The following is a 16,809-nucleotide window of genomic DNA, read 5'->3' on the forward strand; positions in this document are numbered from 1 at the left end:
AATTGAATCTGTCATCGATGAAGTTTTCCGAGACAATTACCTTTTAGCATTGCAAACACCGCCTCGCTCAGCTGATGTCTCACAGCTCGTGGCTGTGATTGGTCTTTTGAGTCCATCAAGCTAAAACTCCAGCAGAGAGAGAGAGAGAGAGAGAGAGAGAGAGAGAGAGAGAGAGAGAGAGAGAGAGAGAGAGAGAGAGAGAGAGAGAGAGGTTTAAGCATAATTTTACCATAGGAATTTCTCAATTAGCATACCACATTTTCTCCATTAGATAAACTGCCTTTAGAGAGCTGGCTGGTTTAATCTGTTTAATGTCCGTGTAAACTATAATCTCCTGATTCTAAAAAGAAATCCCTTAAGGACATCACTCGCATGCACCCTTCATAAGACAGTTTTTGAAAGACGTGATGGAGTGCAGCTTTTAAGCGGATATTGAACGTGGATGACTTGCTACGCCTATCGTGCTGTCTTCCTTCTGCAGAATGTGGATTGTGCACATTGTCACTTTGCATGCTTGTGTTTAGCTAATCATTAGTTATTATGCTTTTACAAGCTTGTCCTTACAATACTGTAACACACCACATGACATCTACCAAATCATAGCCACGTAGGACTTATATGGCATACAGTTTTAAGTGTCTGTTTACTCAGTTATGAATGTCATTTCCTATATTTTTGAAGACAAGCTAGTGGCAGTGATATGATTTAAGGCTTAAACTTTGCACTAATGTTCAGCTATATGTGCCTCAGCTTGTGTGTACCTGCATATTACTGCCACTCACCACAGCTTTGGGCTGTTAGACTTTACAGACATAGAAGTCAAGATTTGTTGTTATCCTATTGAACGACGGGCAGAGAGAAATCAGGGTGTTTACATGCAGATCATTGCTCTCCATCATACACTGCAGGCTGTATGAATTAGAGCCTGCAAACAGCCTCATTCTCCTTGCATCACGCCAAGAGTCACTCCATTGATTACCCTTCTCCGCTCCCAGGAAATGGCTCATGCATCTCATGTACATTATAACAAATGTTCTCTTTGCATTACAATTGAATTGTGATTGTTATGTTCAATCAATGGGGAAAGGTCACGGGATCGCTCTTGCCAGCGCTTTAATGGAGAAGTCGATGAGGATTCATTTTAATCACTGCGGCTGTGGCAGAATGAGCACAACACTGAGAGACTGTCAATGGCCCGGTAATTACCGCTGTTTATACAGGTTTCTGCTTTAGCAATTTAGATATCCACAAATCTCTGTTTCTTGCAGCACCCGGTTATATTGGGAGCCGCACGGTATCAAATGAAGTGCCGGAGGATGTGGGCCGTGACAAGTCTAATTGTGGAAGCACTGGCGAGGCTAAAGTCTTCAGGAATAAATTGAGTATCATTTGATTGGTACCAGAAAGTTGTCATTTCACAGTGCTGCGTGTGAAGCAGCATCTCAATCAGTTAGTTTGAGCTCAAGATCTGTTTAAAACAATTGAATGAAGAGCTGGAAAACGGTGAATGTGCAGCACTTGTGATGCAAAACCTGCTGAGCTTTTCTTCATGAAGTCTGCAAATGTATTTATGCGATGAATCATCTTGCTGGGAACGATCTTGAGGAGAATGTTGAAGAATAAAAAACAACAAGAAAAAGTGAAACCCACAATGAAGTAGGAATATCCTAAACTACGGTTTGGCTTACAGGGTTTACAGACATGAACTTAGTAGAAAACATGCTTATTTTGCATATATGATCATTTTAAATGTAGCCAAATCCAAAACATTTTTTTTAAAACAAATTGATAAAGCGACAACTTTGGTTGCAATTCTGATTTCGTCCTCTCACAAACTTTTCTCACATCACTTGTATTTTTCAACCCATAAAAATGTCATTAAAAGGGGTGTGAGGTGACTTCTAAACGCCCATGATAACCATGTAGGAGTATTTTAAGAACATTTAAGTTTTTCTTATAAAATAAAAGTTATTCCCAAACACCATCAAGTTTGCAATTTGTCACGAAGCAGCTGCAGTACAGCGAGAAGCTGGCCTTGGACAGATTTAGCTGCTGAAAAAATCATTAACCAAACTCAGTCAGCTTATTTTTATATCAACAATCAATTTTGACTTCTACAATTTCTATGTTAATAACCTTAAAAACACAGAATGTGTCTTTTTTTGTGTGTTTTGACTTATTTAGTTTGAACTTAAAGCTGGGATCCATAGTGTGATGTCACCAAGGAGATGAAAAGGAGATTTTGAAATTTGAATGGCGATATGCTCCCCCCTCCCCTTCATGAAGGAGCTGAAAGCCACGCCTCATATCACTCATGCACACACATATAGCTTTGTAGCACTAACGGACAATAATGTGTTGAACATCCTGTTCAGACACACCTGATTCCAGTTGCTGAATGATCGCCTCAGCCTTCATCGGGTTCTACTTAACAGTCTACTCTGTTTATGTTCCAGTGCTGCTTGTCAGGGAACTCTCAGCAGTCCAGCAAACAGTTCCTGTGCTCGGCATCTGGGACAGAGCAATAAATCCTCACCAATAACAAAAAAAAAAAAAAAAAAAAAAAAAAAAAACCTAATACTGCTTCATTCTGGTGTTGGCTGAATTCTTGGGTCTGATTTCCTCAAGGTTCTGGTTCTGACACTAACAGGTTGAATGTAGCTCAATGTTGAACTCTACACTTATTATTTATCTCCAATACACAAAAGATAAATCCCTTTTCGTTCCCCTCCCTCTTCTTCTGTAGTTGGCTTGAAGATTTTAGACTGACATTAATTCAATGCAGGTTGCGTTAAGCCTAGTTTACACTTTTCCATCAGTGGAGGTGCAGAGACATGCAACGTCATTGTCTGTCCTGGCAAGGGCTCTTAAACAGGCGTGCACGCATGGATGGTGTAGAGCTCAAATGTCTAACTATCCGTATAAAGCAACAGAGACCGCAAGCCTGTGATTGGTCAGGCAGCTGCTTCCTTTAACTTGGTCAACAGCACTGCTATTGCCCTTCAAGAGCTGAAAATAGCGGCAGCCACGGAGCAGATTGGAAAAACGTCCCTCGGACAAAGTCCAGCGATATGTCACTACAACCCGTTGTGTTCTGAACCACTGGGTGGCAGTATCGTACTTGAGTGTGTGTGTGTGTGTGTGTGTGTGTGTGTGTGTGTGTGTGTGTGTGTGTGTGTGTGTGTGTGTGTGTGTGTGTATATATATATATATACATATAAGGGCAGAAGATGGTTACTGGGGGGTTCCTGGGTGTTTCTCAATGCCAAGGAACCTTGCCTTGATGTCTTGGCCCTGCCACGGTTGCCTAGGAGATACGTCATCAGGAACCGCCAAGGCGTGTTCCAATGTTGATGTTCTACCAAGGCGTCTGCTCACTGTTTGTTAGCTGTTTAGCTGAGCAAGGATATACATGAGGTGTCTTGTAGCCTAGCCTTGGTCAAACATTTTCCAGAATACACTGCGGTATTGTCAAAAGGATGGCAGATCAGAAACCAGCTACTTTGGGGGCAAATTTCAAGTTTAAATGTAAGTAAAATAATTTTAGCTATAGGGCTGATAGCTGAGATGTTTTTTTTAAATACAAAGTAGTTATCTATGGTTGGTTAGTTGCTTAGCAGTTGCAGCTTCAGTGGCTAGCGGGTAGTAACTTGCTTACCCCCAAATTCCACTACCTCCGCTCCGCCCCCGCCTTCCGCTACCGCTCGCTTCCGAACTCAATTTTTACTGGTACCCGCTCTACAACGGCTCCGCTCCGGTGCGGAGACCTGAGGTGGGTAAACAAGCATGCGTGGGATTTTCGAGATCTTGCGATACAGTCCGAGCAATAAACGCAGAAGTTAGATCCAAACACCCGTTGTGTGGGAGAAGCATCAAAATGAACTGTTTAATCTGCCCATCATTTGTGTTGAGAGATCAGCAGTGTTTGGATCAACAAAGGGCGATAGTTGTTAAAGGTTGTTAAACCCGTGCATACGAAAAAAAAAACGCTTTTTGTTTATCGATTTATTGTGAAAAACGGAAGTTGTGCTTGCTCCTTTTCCTGTTGGGCGGTTGTGATTCCTGTCCATTGACTGCGGAGGTGCTCCGGCGTCCGGCAAAAATAGGATCGATTCTATTTTTGCCGGACGCCGGAACAGAGAGCGGCGCACTGCGCCGCACTGCCGCAGTAGTGGAATTGCTCTGATTGACTACAACGGGACCGATTTTGCTCCGGAGTTTGTGCCGGAGCGGAGGTAGTGGAATTTGGGGGTTACATATTTAATTCAGCAAATATATACACAATTTAAAAAGCAAAAGGCTCATTACATATTTATATTCAAACTTATACGTATAAAATATAATGTTATATCCCGTGTCATGTGACATTACACGACCACCGCAGAAGCTGCGGTCAGCTGACAAGTCTGTTCCATTTAAACGTTTTGATTGACCAAAGGAGGACAGTCTCCTCGTAAGCAAGGCACCTGGCCTCCCAAGACATCACCTCGCAAGAACAGGTGCGTGTTCCATTGTCATTCATTTAAGTCAGGTGTGTGGCAGCAGCGACGGTCCCTGAGGACCAGGGTTGGGAAACACTGAGGAACAGCCAAGTCATGTGATGCAAGTGTGGCGAGGTGGAGAAATGAGGACCCGGGCGGGATTCGATCCCCAGACTCCCGGGTGAGAGTCACGCGCGCTAACCAGTCAGCCAAAGGGACATCCCCTTTGCCAAGTAGCCAGGGCGCATGATCAATCGGGACACTGTGACAGGACGCTCACACTGTCACACGTCTGTTCCATTTCACCGTTTTCTTTGACCAAGGAAGGACAGTCTCATCGTAATCAAGGCACCTGGCCTAGCAAGACATCACCTTGCTAGTCCAAGCACCTTTACATTGAGAAACACCACCTGAGAAGTTCTGCTGGAACTAAAACAGATGCCAAATATGTTTGTTCCTCTTTCTTTTAATAAGGAAGCTTGCCTGCTGCGTTCTACCAACTATAAAACATAACAAACCATGGCTGAACGAGTGAGAAAGGCACGCAGAAGACTTTTCTTTCCTGTTGGAAAGTTACGGAAAATGGGAGTTTGGAGGTGGTGACTGCATGAAGAGGTGAAGGAGAATGAGGTACACATTCTTACGTGTTAAAAAGTCTCTAAAACACATAAACACAATATAAACACACAATAGTAAACACACTAGAGATGTGACTGCAAATGTGCAGGGATATTCCAGAAAAGTGCTACGCCCCCTGTTGTCCTGGTGAACAATTGCTTCACAACACTGACACACCAACGGGGAATTTCACAAGAAAAATGTCACCGTAAATACGTGTGCAAACTTGTTGACAGAGATGTATAAACGAGACTTTGTCATTCAAGCTAGGCTGGTATGCTAAGCTGAAAGCTGCGGAACCCCGTAGTGCACGCAGGGAACTGCGGCTCATTCTTCTTTATTGACAGCTGCCTCAAGTGCAGGGGTGGGCAATCCTGGTCCTCGAGGGCCATTATCCTGCGTGGCTTACCTGGTTTAAATCTGCCAGTGATTAACAGGCTGCTGCAGAGCCTGATGAGGTGCTGAACAGGGGATTGATCCAGGAATTTGGTGTGTTGTTGGTGCAGGAAAACAACTAAAACATGCTGGATGCAGCCCTTGAGGACCAGGACTGCCTGCCTCTGCTGCTTCATAAATATGAAACAGCATCGCTGCAGTACTTTTATTTTGAAATTTTCTGGGGATTTTACACTGAAACAGTGCAATTTCCTGTCTAGCCCCATGTTAACTGCAGAAACTGACGCATCCCAGAAGTGGCGTGTGGCAAAAATAGAACCCAATGCTATCTTTAGTGGCTTGCTGCTTCTGAGACGCACCTGGAAATTGCCGCGCCGCTGCTGGTTTGAAACAGTCCATAGACTATAATGGATTCTATGTGAAGCAGTGACATTCCGCTGCTGTTCCGGCCCGCTAATGCTTTCAGTGTGAGCAATACGTTCTCACACCCGAAGAGGCTAAAATGACAATAGGTGACCACGCGTTCGTTTCTGACGTGTTAACACTGAAGGACTACCTAATTTATATCATCGAGCAAGGTCAGATTGTCAAATTTAAGCATTGTTCGAGTTACTATAAACATTTTGAAGTATGTAGCACCAGTATTGCACTGAGCTGTGACTGACAAAATGCAGATATGGTTTCCAGAGTATCTCAAAGCATTCGTGGGGCATTTCTCAGTATACGTGTGTGGTCAGAAGACCCCAAAATGTTTAAACCCTCCCACTGTCTTTATTGGTGACCCCGCGAGGAAAGTTGAACATTGAGCAGGATTGATGGTTTATCCCTTGGGTCCATGTGGCAGGGGTGAGGTGGTGCTCACTCCTCACCCCTGCCACATGGACCCAAAGGAAAAACCATCAACCCTGCTCAATGGTCAACTTTCCTCACAGGGTCACACCCATTAGGACAGTGGCAGGGTTAAACATGGTTGTAAAATAATCGTCCTAACAAATTTGAAATTAAACAGTCGCAAGGTTATTGTGGGTCATCTGGAAACAGTGTGTTTAATTTATGTTAAATTAGAAACAAACCAAAACAAATTTGGACTGATTTGCAACCAGAACATTTCTACAACCGCTACAATCACATTTATGCACAACATGAACTGAAAATGAATGGAATGTTCCACAAAAGTGTCACATGTCACAGTTCAGCGTGATTCTAACAGTTTTACCCACAGTCTTGTGTCCGCAGCTCGTCACCTCAAGTAACAGATCTGAAGCCTCCTGTTTTTGTATTAAAAATTTCAATCACTGCATTTTTTTCCTCCATGTGGATGATGCAAAATATGATCACCCCCTCCCTCCACCACCAGACCACTCTCTGTCATCTCCCCTTCAGCCCAAGTGGCATGTTTTTGTTGGCCGATGTCTGAGCAGAGACGGGGGTCACTGCAAAATAACCTTGGACAAACAAATATTCATGATCAATAAGGACTTTATTCTAAGCATTCAAATGATTCTAGCTTCTTTTGTTCCTCTTTTATTTGCCGGGAAGCATTTTGAAGATTCATGCAGACGAGGTAAAAGGACGTTTTAAAGGACTACTTAGTATCACTGCTTTCATATGTCATGTAATCATGGGTTAGGGGGAGCGCGCCGGGCACAGAGAGCTAAGTGATGTTACAGATAATGAATTGCCAATGAAATATAATATTTCGTAAGTATGATTCTTTGTTCTGAGCTCTGTACACCAACTCCATACAATTAAAGTTATTTATCTCCCTCGTTTTTTAAGTTCATCAATTATATTGTGATACACTTAATGTCCATAGGAGGATGATGTATGATTGGTCTAATTATTTCTTATTCACTGTGCTTTCTAAAGCATATCAATTTTGTTAATACCATGTAATTAAAACACGTCAGTGCGCTACAAGTTGCTGGCTGTATTAATGACTATGAAGATTATTTTAATTAAACAGCCAATTATAGAAAAATCCTAACCATGAGAATTGACATTTAAATGAATTCAATTTAAATTGCTTTTCAACATTGTTTTATCAAAGCTTTATGGGGTGAATAAATTATTACATCAAACAATATACTGTGTCATTGATCATACGCCGGCCCTGTCCCACATCCATACATTTTCAAACACTTTGCCGATGCCATGCATCATACTGGGTGATTACATTCTGACATAGTCATTTGTTTACTGCAATCTCATCCACATTTACTGTACTTCTCTGTAATTTTTTTCTTTTTAGAAACGTGAATTGTTACTTAATTAACCAAGGATTCAGCCACAGTATGAACTTCATCCTTTGCAATAATTTGCAGCTATTTGCCTAGAAGTTTCTCCACCAAGTTTTCTGTGTTTAGTCTGACTTTTTTTTTTCTCTTTTGCTAAATTATATCAACAAAGTAATTTACAGCGGTGGTGTGTGTGTGTGTGTGTGTGTGTGTGTGTGTGTGTGTGTGTGTGTGTGTGTGTGTGTGTGTGTGTTTCTAACTGAGGTCAGACACATGCAGCCCACCCAGTCTGCTGCAGGGTCTTTGTATCTAAAACATCACACAAATCCTGTGTTGCCTTTTCATACCTATTAGTCTCCTTGAGCTCCTTCTTTCTTCCTTCTGCATAATATTAACGATAGTCATTTTTCAGGCTTTACAAGCTCAAAGATTTGCAGTTGACCCATGCAAACAAGAGAAATAGTGGGCAAACTGTTGTGACATTCATTGTATATAATGAAATCTTAATATGGTGCATATTTAAGTAAAAGGTTAGCAACATAAAGGGCAAATTGACTGGCTGGCAATGAATTTTAAGCAGCTATTGATTTTACACTACGAGCTACCTCTTCTCTGAATGATAATTTTTTGAAATAGCACACGCTGCTTATCTTAAAGCCAGTCTGACCAAATGAGACGTCAGGAACGGGCAGAATTTAAGGCAAAGAAGAAGAGCTAAGCAGCACTATTATGAACATCTCATTATGAGGATGTGGCTGTAAAGAAACTGAAATGGAATACCTCATTTTATGCATTCACATTTAACCACTTTAGGTGGCTTCCCGAATGGATTATGTTAAGGGACATAGAGTTTATGCCTAACAGGAGTGATGCGCTAACGGCTAGTTTGAGAGAATCCAAGACTAAATTGTATTGGCGTCATCGTAAAACAGCTCCACTTGCTAAAATTCTAAGTGGTGTAAGTGTAGCGTGATGAAGGCTCTCTGATGTGTGCTAAAGGTCACATTCGCCCAGCTGGGTCAAGCTGGGTCAAACAGTACTTTTTGAGTCCACAGATTAACCCAAGGAGACACGATGTCTGCTCAAGATCATAACATCATATCTGCTGTTCCGTCCCAAGAAGGACACTTCAAGCCACGATGATACTAATTAGATAATATTTAATAAACTCATTGATTTTATTACTGTTTAATATAATCATCATAACATGATCACTTGTTCAATATAAAGGTATTTTAATTACATGAAATGGATTATTATGCTTTGGGCAATAATAATAATTACTATAATGATTAAAGATGTGTTTAGCAATAAGGTCAAGTCACCCTATCCAGCTAACACAGAGTTCAGATAAACAATAACTGCATCACATGTTTTTGACGCATGTTCAAGCTTTCTTTCGGAGAGAGTGGGAGCGGTTCCGAGAGCTTTTGGTAAAACTAACCATCACAGATTCACGTTCAGTTCTGAAACCAACGTCAGCCTGAGGAGACAGGACGGCCACCCAGACCCTCTGCCAAGCTGTTCTGTCATGCCGACAAGAATAGCCAAAGAATAAACGGAACCGTAAACCAGCTAACGAAAGACTCTACCAGAGTGCTTGATTTCTGAAGTTAAGTTAAAGACGAGAACGTTCATCTGCCAAACGCTTCATGACCCGTGTACCCAGGACCACTCTGGACCAGACGATTGGACACTTGCGTCTCCTCTACCACCCGGGGTGTCATCTTGGATGAATCACCATCCTTCTGATGTCCGGATCTAGAAGAGGGTCCTGTTTGGGTGAGGTAGAACACGAGGATGCGTTTGATGCCGTTTCTCTCAAAATAACTCAGCTATCCGCAAACCATCATTTCCACCCAGAACGCTTTCATTCTCTCTGAAAGAAACCTTCTGAGAACTTCACTCACGCATCCAAAACTCATCATTCTCATTTTAGCTCCATTCAGTCACAGGTTTTGCTTTTAAACAAGTAATATCAAAACTGTCAAAGATTGTCATTAAAATTGCCATCCATGAATTGTCATTTTATAATTGTTGTTTAAAATCCTTAGTTTAAAATTGTTAGTAATAAAAATTCTTCATTTTTAAACTTGCCTCATTATTGAAACGAAACACAGAAAAGGTAATAATTCTGGTTATTTGAATGCAAAGATCCTAGCTTCTGATTTAAAATAACTTTTGCTATTAAATTTAATTATCTAAATTAAACATTAATCTTTGGATTAAAATGAGGTCAAACAGGTTGATGTATGAACTTAGATCGATATATAAGTATCCGGGATATTTATATATATGACATAAGCTTCATAGGTTAATTTGATTGGTCAATTTCGGAATCTCCACTGAATAGCACAGAGGTGATTCCAGTGTGCAGAATTAACTCTACATAAGCAACAGTGTTTTTTTAAACATTTGGACATGCATTACATACATTTATATGTGGGATTTGATTGTAAATACCACCAATAGCAAATATTAAGGGGAAAATATTATACAAAATGTACCTTTTGCATCCTTTTGTGGTGTCATGTTGGTCTCTTCTCCCTCTAGAAAAATAAATAAATAAAAACAACCATCACTTTCTTTTCTGTCATTTTTTGGTTTCTGTTTCAAAATGTCCCCTTTTGTGATGTCACACATGACTAAATTTGCATAGAATCACCTCTCAAGTACAAGAGAGAGCTGCAGTTGGAAGAGCAGCAGCTCTACTCCAAGCCCCTCCTGGATGTCGGAGCTATCCAGCATATAGCAGAGCTGTAGAGTTATAGCACTCTTTGAACTCGCCAACATGAGGTCACGTGGTTCCATCGTTTAGTTCTTTTTAAAACACAGAAAGGTTTTATCTACCTGCCTTTCTGTGTTTTAAAAAGAACTAAAAGATGGAATTAGAATTTCAACACAGCAAGAACACACCAAAGAGGTCACTTGGTTCATGTAGCTCCAAACAGCTCAGCACTGCCGTACAATGAGATCAGCTTCTGGGAGGACAGAACGCTAAAATAACTTTATTCTCATTTCCACTTAGACTTTTTTTTGATTATTGACTAATACAGTGAATTTATTACTACACTTAATATGTATTTTATAAAAGCATTTAACTTTTGAAGCAGCAGGGACAACATTTGTCAGTTTTAAAATGTAAAGGGATGCCAGACTGCAAACACAATGTAGAAATCATTTAGGGTACCGATCACATTTATCAAAAATAAGTATAACAGTTCAAAAAGAGTGTTTATATAATACACTCATCATTGTACTAATTATGTACACATAAATAAAACCAAGGCAGAGTATTAAACCAAGTCGAGAGCTTTCTGGTGGTCTCCTCATGATAGCATAGGGATGCTTCAGTGAGCCCAACAGGCTCCAGACTTCTTAAGGACACGAGGATCGTTCTCTTTGATGTCAGAACCTACCAATGAAGACTGCAACACTTTCAGCTGGAACCAGGTGTTCTCTGCTTCTTTCATAGAGCTCCCAGATGTGGTGGGTATTCTAGAGAGAGAAGCAAGTCTTTTAGAAAGTGTGGAGTCTTTATGTCATGATGTATGGGGTAAAATAAGCAGTAGATTCATCAGGCTGAGATTAAGAATTACTATATGCTGTCTAATGATGGGCATCTTGGAAATAAAAAAGAGACAAAACAAAGAAAAACAGCATCTTGCACCATAACAAGCACACTCCTACTAATGCTTCAGCACCAGTAAAGATGAATGGTGGGTTTGGAGACATTTTTACGTCCCTTCCCTCTTTAATATCAGTGATTCTATAAAAGTTATTGCATTCATTCAGAATCTAGTCATCTGCAGGAAACCTCAGAAAAAGTCATTATATTACCTCTGATTGTCATGGTCTGTGTCTGCGTCTCACCTCATGTGTCTCCTTTTGTCCTCATTTGTCTCTAGGTGCTCCTTTTGTGTCTTCTAGCGCCTCATGTGTCTTGTCTGCGTCTTCCTCATGTGTCTCCTGGTGTTCCCCATTTGCCCTCTAGGTTTCCCCCCTCAGACATCCCTCCCCCAGGTCCTGTGCCCTCTTGGCCCCCTCTTAGCCACGCCCCTGTAGTTTCTTTCTGTAGTGTTTTCCTTTAGTGTCAGCTTCCCCTTAGAATATTAGTTATGGTTCATGCCTTCTGGTCTTTTGTTTTTCTCTTAGGTCATTTTCCTTTGTTACAGCCTTTCAGTATTTAGTGTTTTTCCCACCAGTGTTTTCTTCCTCCTCCCTGATTTAGTAATTGTATTCACCTGGTCCCTCTCCCCACACCTGCAATTCATCTCCCTCTCATCTTCCCAGTCTATTTAAGCCCTGTCTTGTCTCTGTGTTGTCGGCCCATTGTGTATTTGTCAGCATTTGTTCGTGCTCTGTTTGAGCTTTTGTCTCCAGGTCTTCATGCTCTTAGTGAGCTTTTGTCTCCAGGTTTTTGGTGCTCTAAGAGAGCTTTGGGTGTCCTGTTCTCCAGGACTTTTGGACTTTTGGCCCGCTGCCATTTTGGATTTATTTTTGTTCTTCCTAAATAAAAGGATTTTTACTTTTACCAACTTCTGCCTTGAGTCATCCTGGGTAATCTGCATATTTGGGTCCTAAACATCCCCGCAACATGACACTGATACATTCCTGATCACTTTAATATGAATTTTATTTTGATAGCCTCCCCATCACCCAGCGAGCAAAGACTGGCAGCTTACGATAAGCTTACAGCTTATGATGGTGGCACAGGAGTTAAATGCTCGCCCCGTAATCGGAAGGTTTCAGGTTCGAGCCCTGCTCAGTCTGTCACTGTGTCCTTGGGCAAGACACTTAACCCACCTTGCCTGCTGGTGGTGGTTGAAGGGACCGGTGGCGCCAGTGCTCGGCAGCCTCACCTCTGTCAGTGCGCCCCAGGGCAGCTGTGGCTACATCGTAGCTCATCCCCACCAGTGTGTGTGAATGGGTGAATGACTGATTGTGTTGTGAAGCGCCTTGGGGGGTTCCAGACTCTAGAAGGTGCTATATCAAATACAGGCCATTTACCATTTCAAACTATGACTAGCCGGTTAACACGATAAATAAAACTGGCTACCTGATAAATCACTATTTACTTATTTTGGTTTGAGGCAGTCAGCTAATGACTCACGATACCAAAATGTTGTAATTACAACAACTTCCCTGAGGAAAAAAACCTCAGAAACACCAAGAATGAACAGCGTTCAATGATGGAGCTATCAGGAGCTCCATGGTCGATGTTACTTCTGCTTTCCATTCTTTCGGTTGAAGCCTACGGGAGTGTACGAACTCTGTATCTCAATTGCGGCAGTGTATTGCTGGGTTTGAATCACGTGACTCTGCACACAAAAATCAAATGGGGGACAGGAAGTGTTCTGCTCCACTGCAAAACAGGGCGATGGATGAAAGCGGTTTTACTAAGGCTTTAAATGAGCTGGCACAGATGCAATATCACGAAGAAATGCACCTTCCTTTAGGTCAGGGGTGGGGAACCCTGGTCCATCGAGGGCCGCTGTCCAGCACATTTTAGTTTCAATCCTGCGTCATCACACCTGATTTCAATCAGCAGGTGATTAACAAGCTTCTGCAGAGCTTGATGAGCTGCAGAACAGGTGAATAAACCACTGAATCTGAAGTGTTGGAGCAAAGACATGCAGGATACCGGCCCTCGAGGACCAGAGTTCCCCACTCCTGCTTTAGGTCATGACCCATACAGTTTTAAAAGTTGGACATTCATACACTGTGGAGGATTTACCCAGCGCTGAAGTGATCGGCATAACAAACTACCTTGTGATGCCTCATACACTGCAAACCAAATAAAAGCTTAGCCTGGAAGACTACAGCTGTTTTATTTCAGGTTGGTTAACCTTTTATTGATCGGAGAAGCTTTAAATGACGATCGTCTTGTTTTCGCTCGGGTAGGTAGTGAGTTCTGCTATTTAACTCATTATGTGCTAGGATCTACTTGTAACTAACATTTTATACCTTTTTAAATCCAAATTTCTTGTACGTTTGATTTTAAAAAGGTTAAAATACCACGTTACAATGCTAAGCTAACTGCTAAAACATCAGCAGTCTGAACGCTATTTGCATGAGGACACATGAAAACTGTATCAAACTGTTTACCTGCTGTTTTTTGGCCGTGTTTAGGTAACTGTTTAATAAAATGCCATAAAACATTTAGTAAACCCCTACCTGTTAGAAAGTGATCGCAGTAAACTCCAGTATTGTCCGTTTCAGCTGCTGTTTGAAGCCGTAGACTACTGATTTACTTCTGCCGTCTTCTTTCAGTACGTTTCATTATTATTATTTTTTTTATAATTAAGTCCAATGTGGTGCACTACATTTGGGACTTGAAGAACATGTTTGTCTTTGTTCCGATGATTTTGATAACCATAGACTGAGCAGAATTTCAGCATTTTAACGCCCAGTCAACAAAGTAAACAGGGTTCTGTGCAGCTCCGGCTACTTCCATACGCCCATCTGCATTTTGAGCAACGTCACGTGAAACCCAGCAGCAGCCTGAACAAGCAATGTGGGCGTGGTCAGCTCCAGTTTATTTATTTATTTTTTTTATTGTGACAGAGCCCTGAAACGGTTCATTCAGGAAGGTACTGAAAATGATGAAATTGCTTTATGTTAAGAAGGATTTTATGAGAGGCATAATTAAATTGCACTGGTTCCATGGTTGTTACCATGGAGCTATTATAAAAGTGTGTGTCCTTTAAATTCCAGGGCTCAAGTTCAGTTAGATTTCTTAAACGTTTGTTTTATAAATTAACATTCATATGAATTGCTGTGAAACTTGCGAATATTGAGCTGATTTGATGGCAATTTTGGATAATTCATTCTAACAAATTATGTTTAGCTCAATGGTTCAGTTAAATTAGACCCAGTTAAAGCTGCTTTCCGGAGTTTTCCTCTATCAGAAATTATGTATAATTGTTCAGAAATCCATAAAAGTGATTATCTTATCATGTACTGTGAAATAATACAAGCAATACGTCTTTTTTTTCTTCTAAACTTGCCCCCTGCCCGGCAGAGCTCCGTGCAATAGGAAACTGAGCGCCGACCAGAACTAACCAATAGCGGTAGACTGTCACTTAGACACTTCAAATTTAAGGAATACTTCTGCTGATGCAGAGTTGATGAATTTTTCACGGACAAGAAAGTCTCTAAAATATAAATATATGAAAACACAGCATGACATGAGAATAATACTTGGAAAACAACGTGTTTTAGCTCTGTTTGTCGGCTACAGAAGCACATTTATAAACAGAAACGTAAAGTCACTATCTTAAAAAAACAAAGGAACAGCGTTTTTGTGTGATATGCTTGTCAGCCACTAGATGGTGCCATTAGATAAGAGATATACTCTGGATTGAAGCTTTAAATTAGCTAAAGTGGCTCAAATGCCATGAAAAAAAACTTTTTATAAACCGTGGGTCTGCCATTATTTTTACATTACATAGTGATGACCCCTGGAAGTGCATACATATTCATGTTACAATTAGTGGCAAAGAAAATGCTGTATGAACAACTTGGACATTTGGAGACTAGAGCTGCTTTCTGAGGGCAGGAATCCCAGCTGCGTCCAGACTAGCCATTAGCTCATCAATCCTGCTAGTTACATGCTGCATTTTTCCAAACAGAGTCTTTCCAGGAAGCTAGCTAAAATGGTTACAGTGGTCATTTATAACTTTTACACACAAGAACAAACCTAAATGGATGAAAGATCTATTTTAGATGCATACTTATGCTTAGGCTGAGGAAAAAAACATTATACAAGTGATGAGGAAAGATGAAAACAAACATCTCCAAAACTATTTATATCTGTATGTTTGATATAAAATAATGAATTATTCTGTGAGCATTGCTTTAACAGAGTTAAATAAATATGCACAGATTTCCTTCTTCCTGTCCTGCTGCATCGTTGATACTAAAGGGAAGTTTCAGAGTTTAGAAGAGAAAGTTTGCTTCATTATTTAGCTTCACAAAGTAGAACAATCGAGTGGCTGTGCCTGGAGATTACGCTGCACGTTTCTGCATCACCATGCAAGATCCTGAAAGACAAACAGACAGTTGTAAACCTCGTAGCTGACACTGATTCCTTTTTGGGGATTTAACTTCCACTCTGTGGATTCACTGCCTCATGTCCATCAAATGTGAGTTAATTAACTTTACATCTTCACATATCCATCTGTTCGAGTGTTATTACTCCACAATAAAACAATTTTTATCATGTATTTTTAAATGGACAGAGATTGGAGCAGACTGCAAGTGCTGCACTCCTGGAATGAGGATTTTTGTATGAAAAATAGTCAGTTGATGATGAATCACTGCAGTCCAGATTTAATGAGGGACCTCACATCCACATCATCTCAGAGTGTTCCACGTGAGAAGATGCCTCAATCAACAGTATGGTTTGCATTGAAAACCTTTAGTTTGTAATTTGAAGATGTTGATTTTATTTTACTTCACTTATACAGAAAAAGAACAAAGCAACCAGGAAAAGTCAGTTTCATTAGGAGTGATGAGTCAGAAAATGTGACAGACTAGAAATAAAATAATTATAATCATATGAATGCAAACTCTACATAGACAATGTGCTGTGAGAATGTATTTACACCCTTACAGATTAGTTTTTTTAGTCACTTAAAAATATCAGATCAGCAAATAATTTATACTATCAGATAAAAGTGATGGAAATGAACACAACATGCACTTGTTAACCAATACACACATTTACTAAGGGAAATAAAATTATCCAAACTAATTATCCCACTTGTAAATAAAATATCCCAGGCCAAAGAAGCAAATACTTTAAATCTGTCTCTTGATTAACAAAAAACACTGTGATGATTCACCAAGACTTTGGGGAAAATATGTTGTGAACTGAAATGTAACTTTTTGTTGTGTAACATCTGGAGTAAAGTGAATTTCAACAGTCAAACACAGAGGTGGCAGTGTGATGGTCTGGAGCTGCTTTGCTGTAATTGATGATTGTTTTGCTGGAAAACACTCCAATGTGGCTGAATGAAAACAATTCTGTAAAGAAGAATGGGACAAAGCTCCTCCACAGTGATGAGAGACTC

Source organism: Nothobranchius furzeri, chromosome 14 (assembly GCF_043380555.1).
Source record: "Nothobranchius furzeri strain GRZ-AD chromosome 14, NfurGRZ-RIMD1, whole genome shotgun sequence".
NCBI lineage: Eukaryota > Metazoa > Chordata > Actinopteri > Cyprinodontiformes > Nothobranchiidae > Nothobranchius > Nothobranchius furzeri.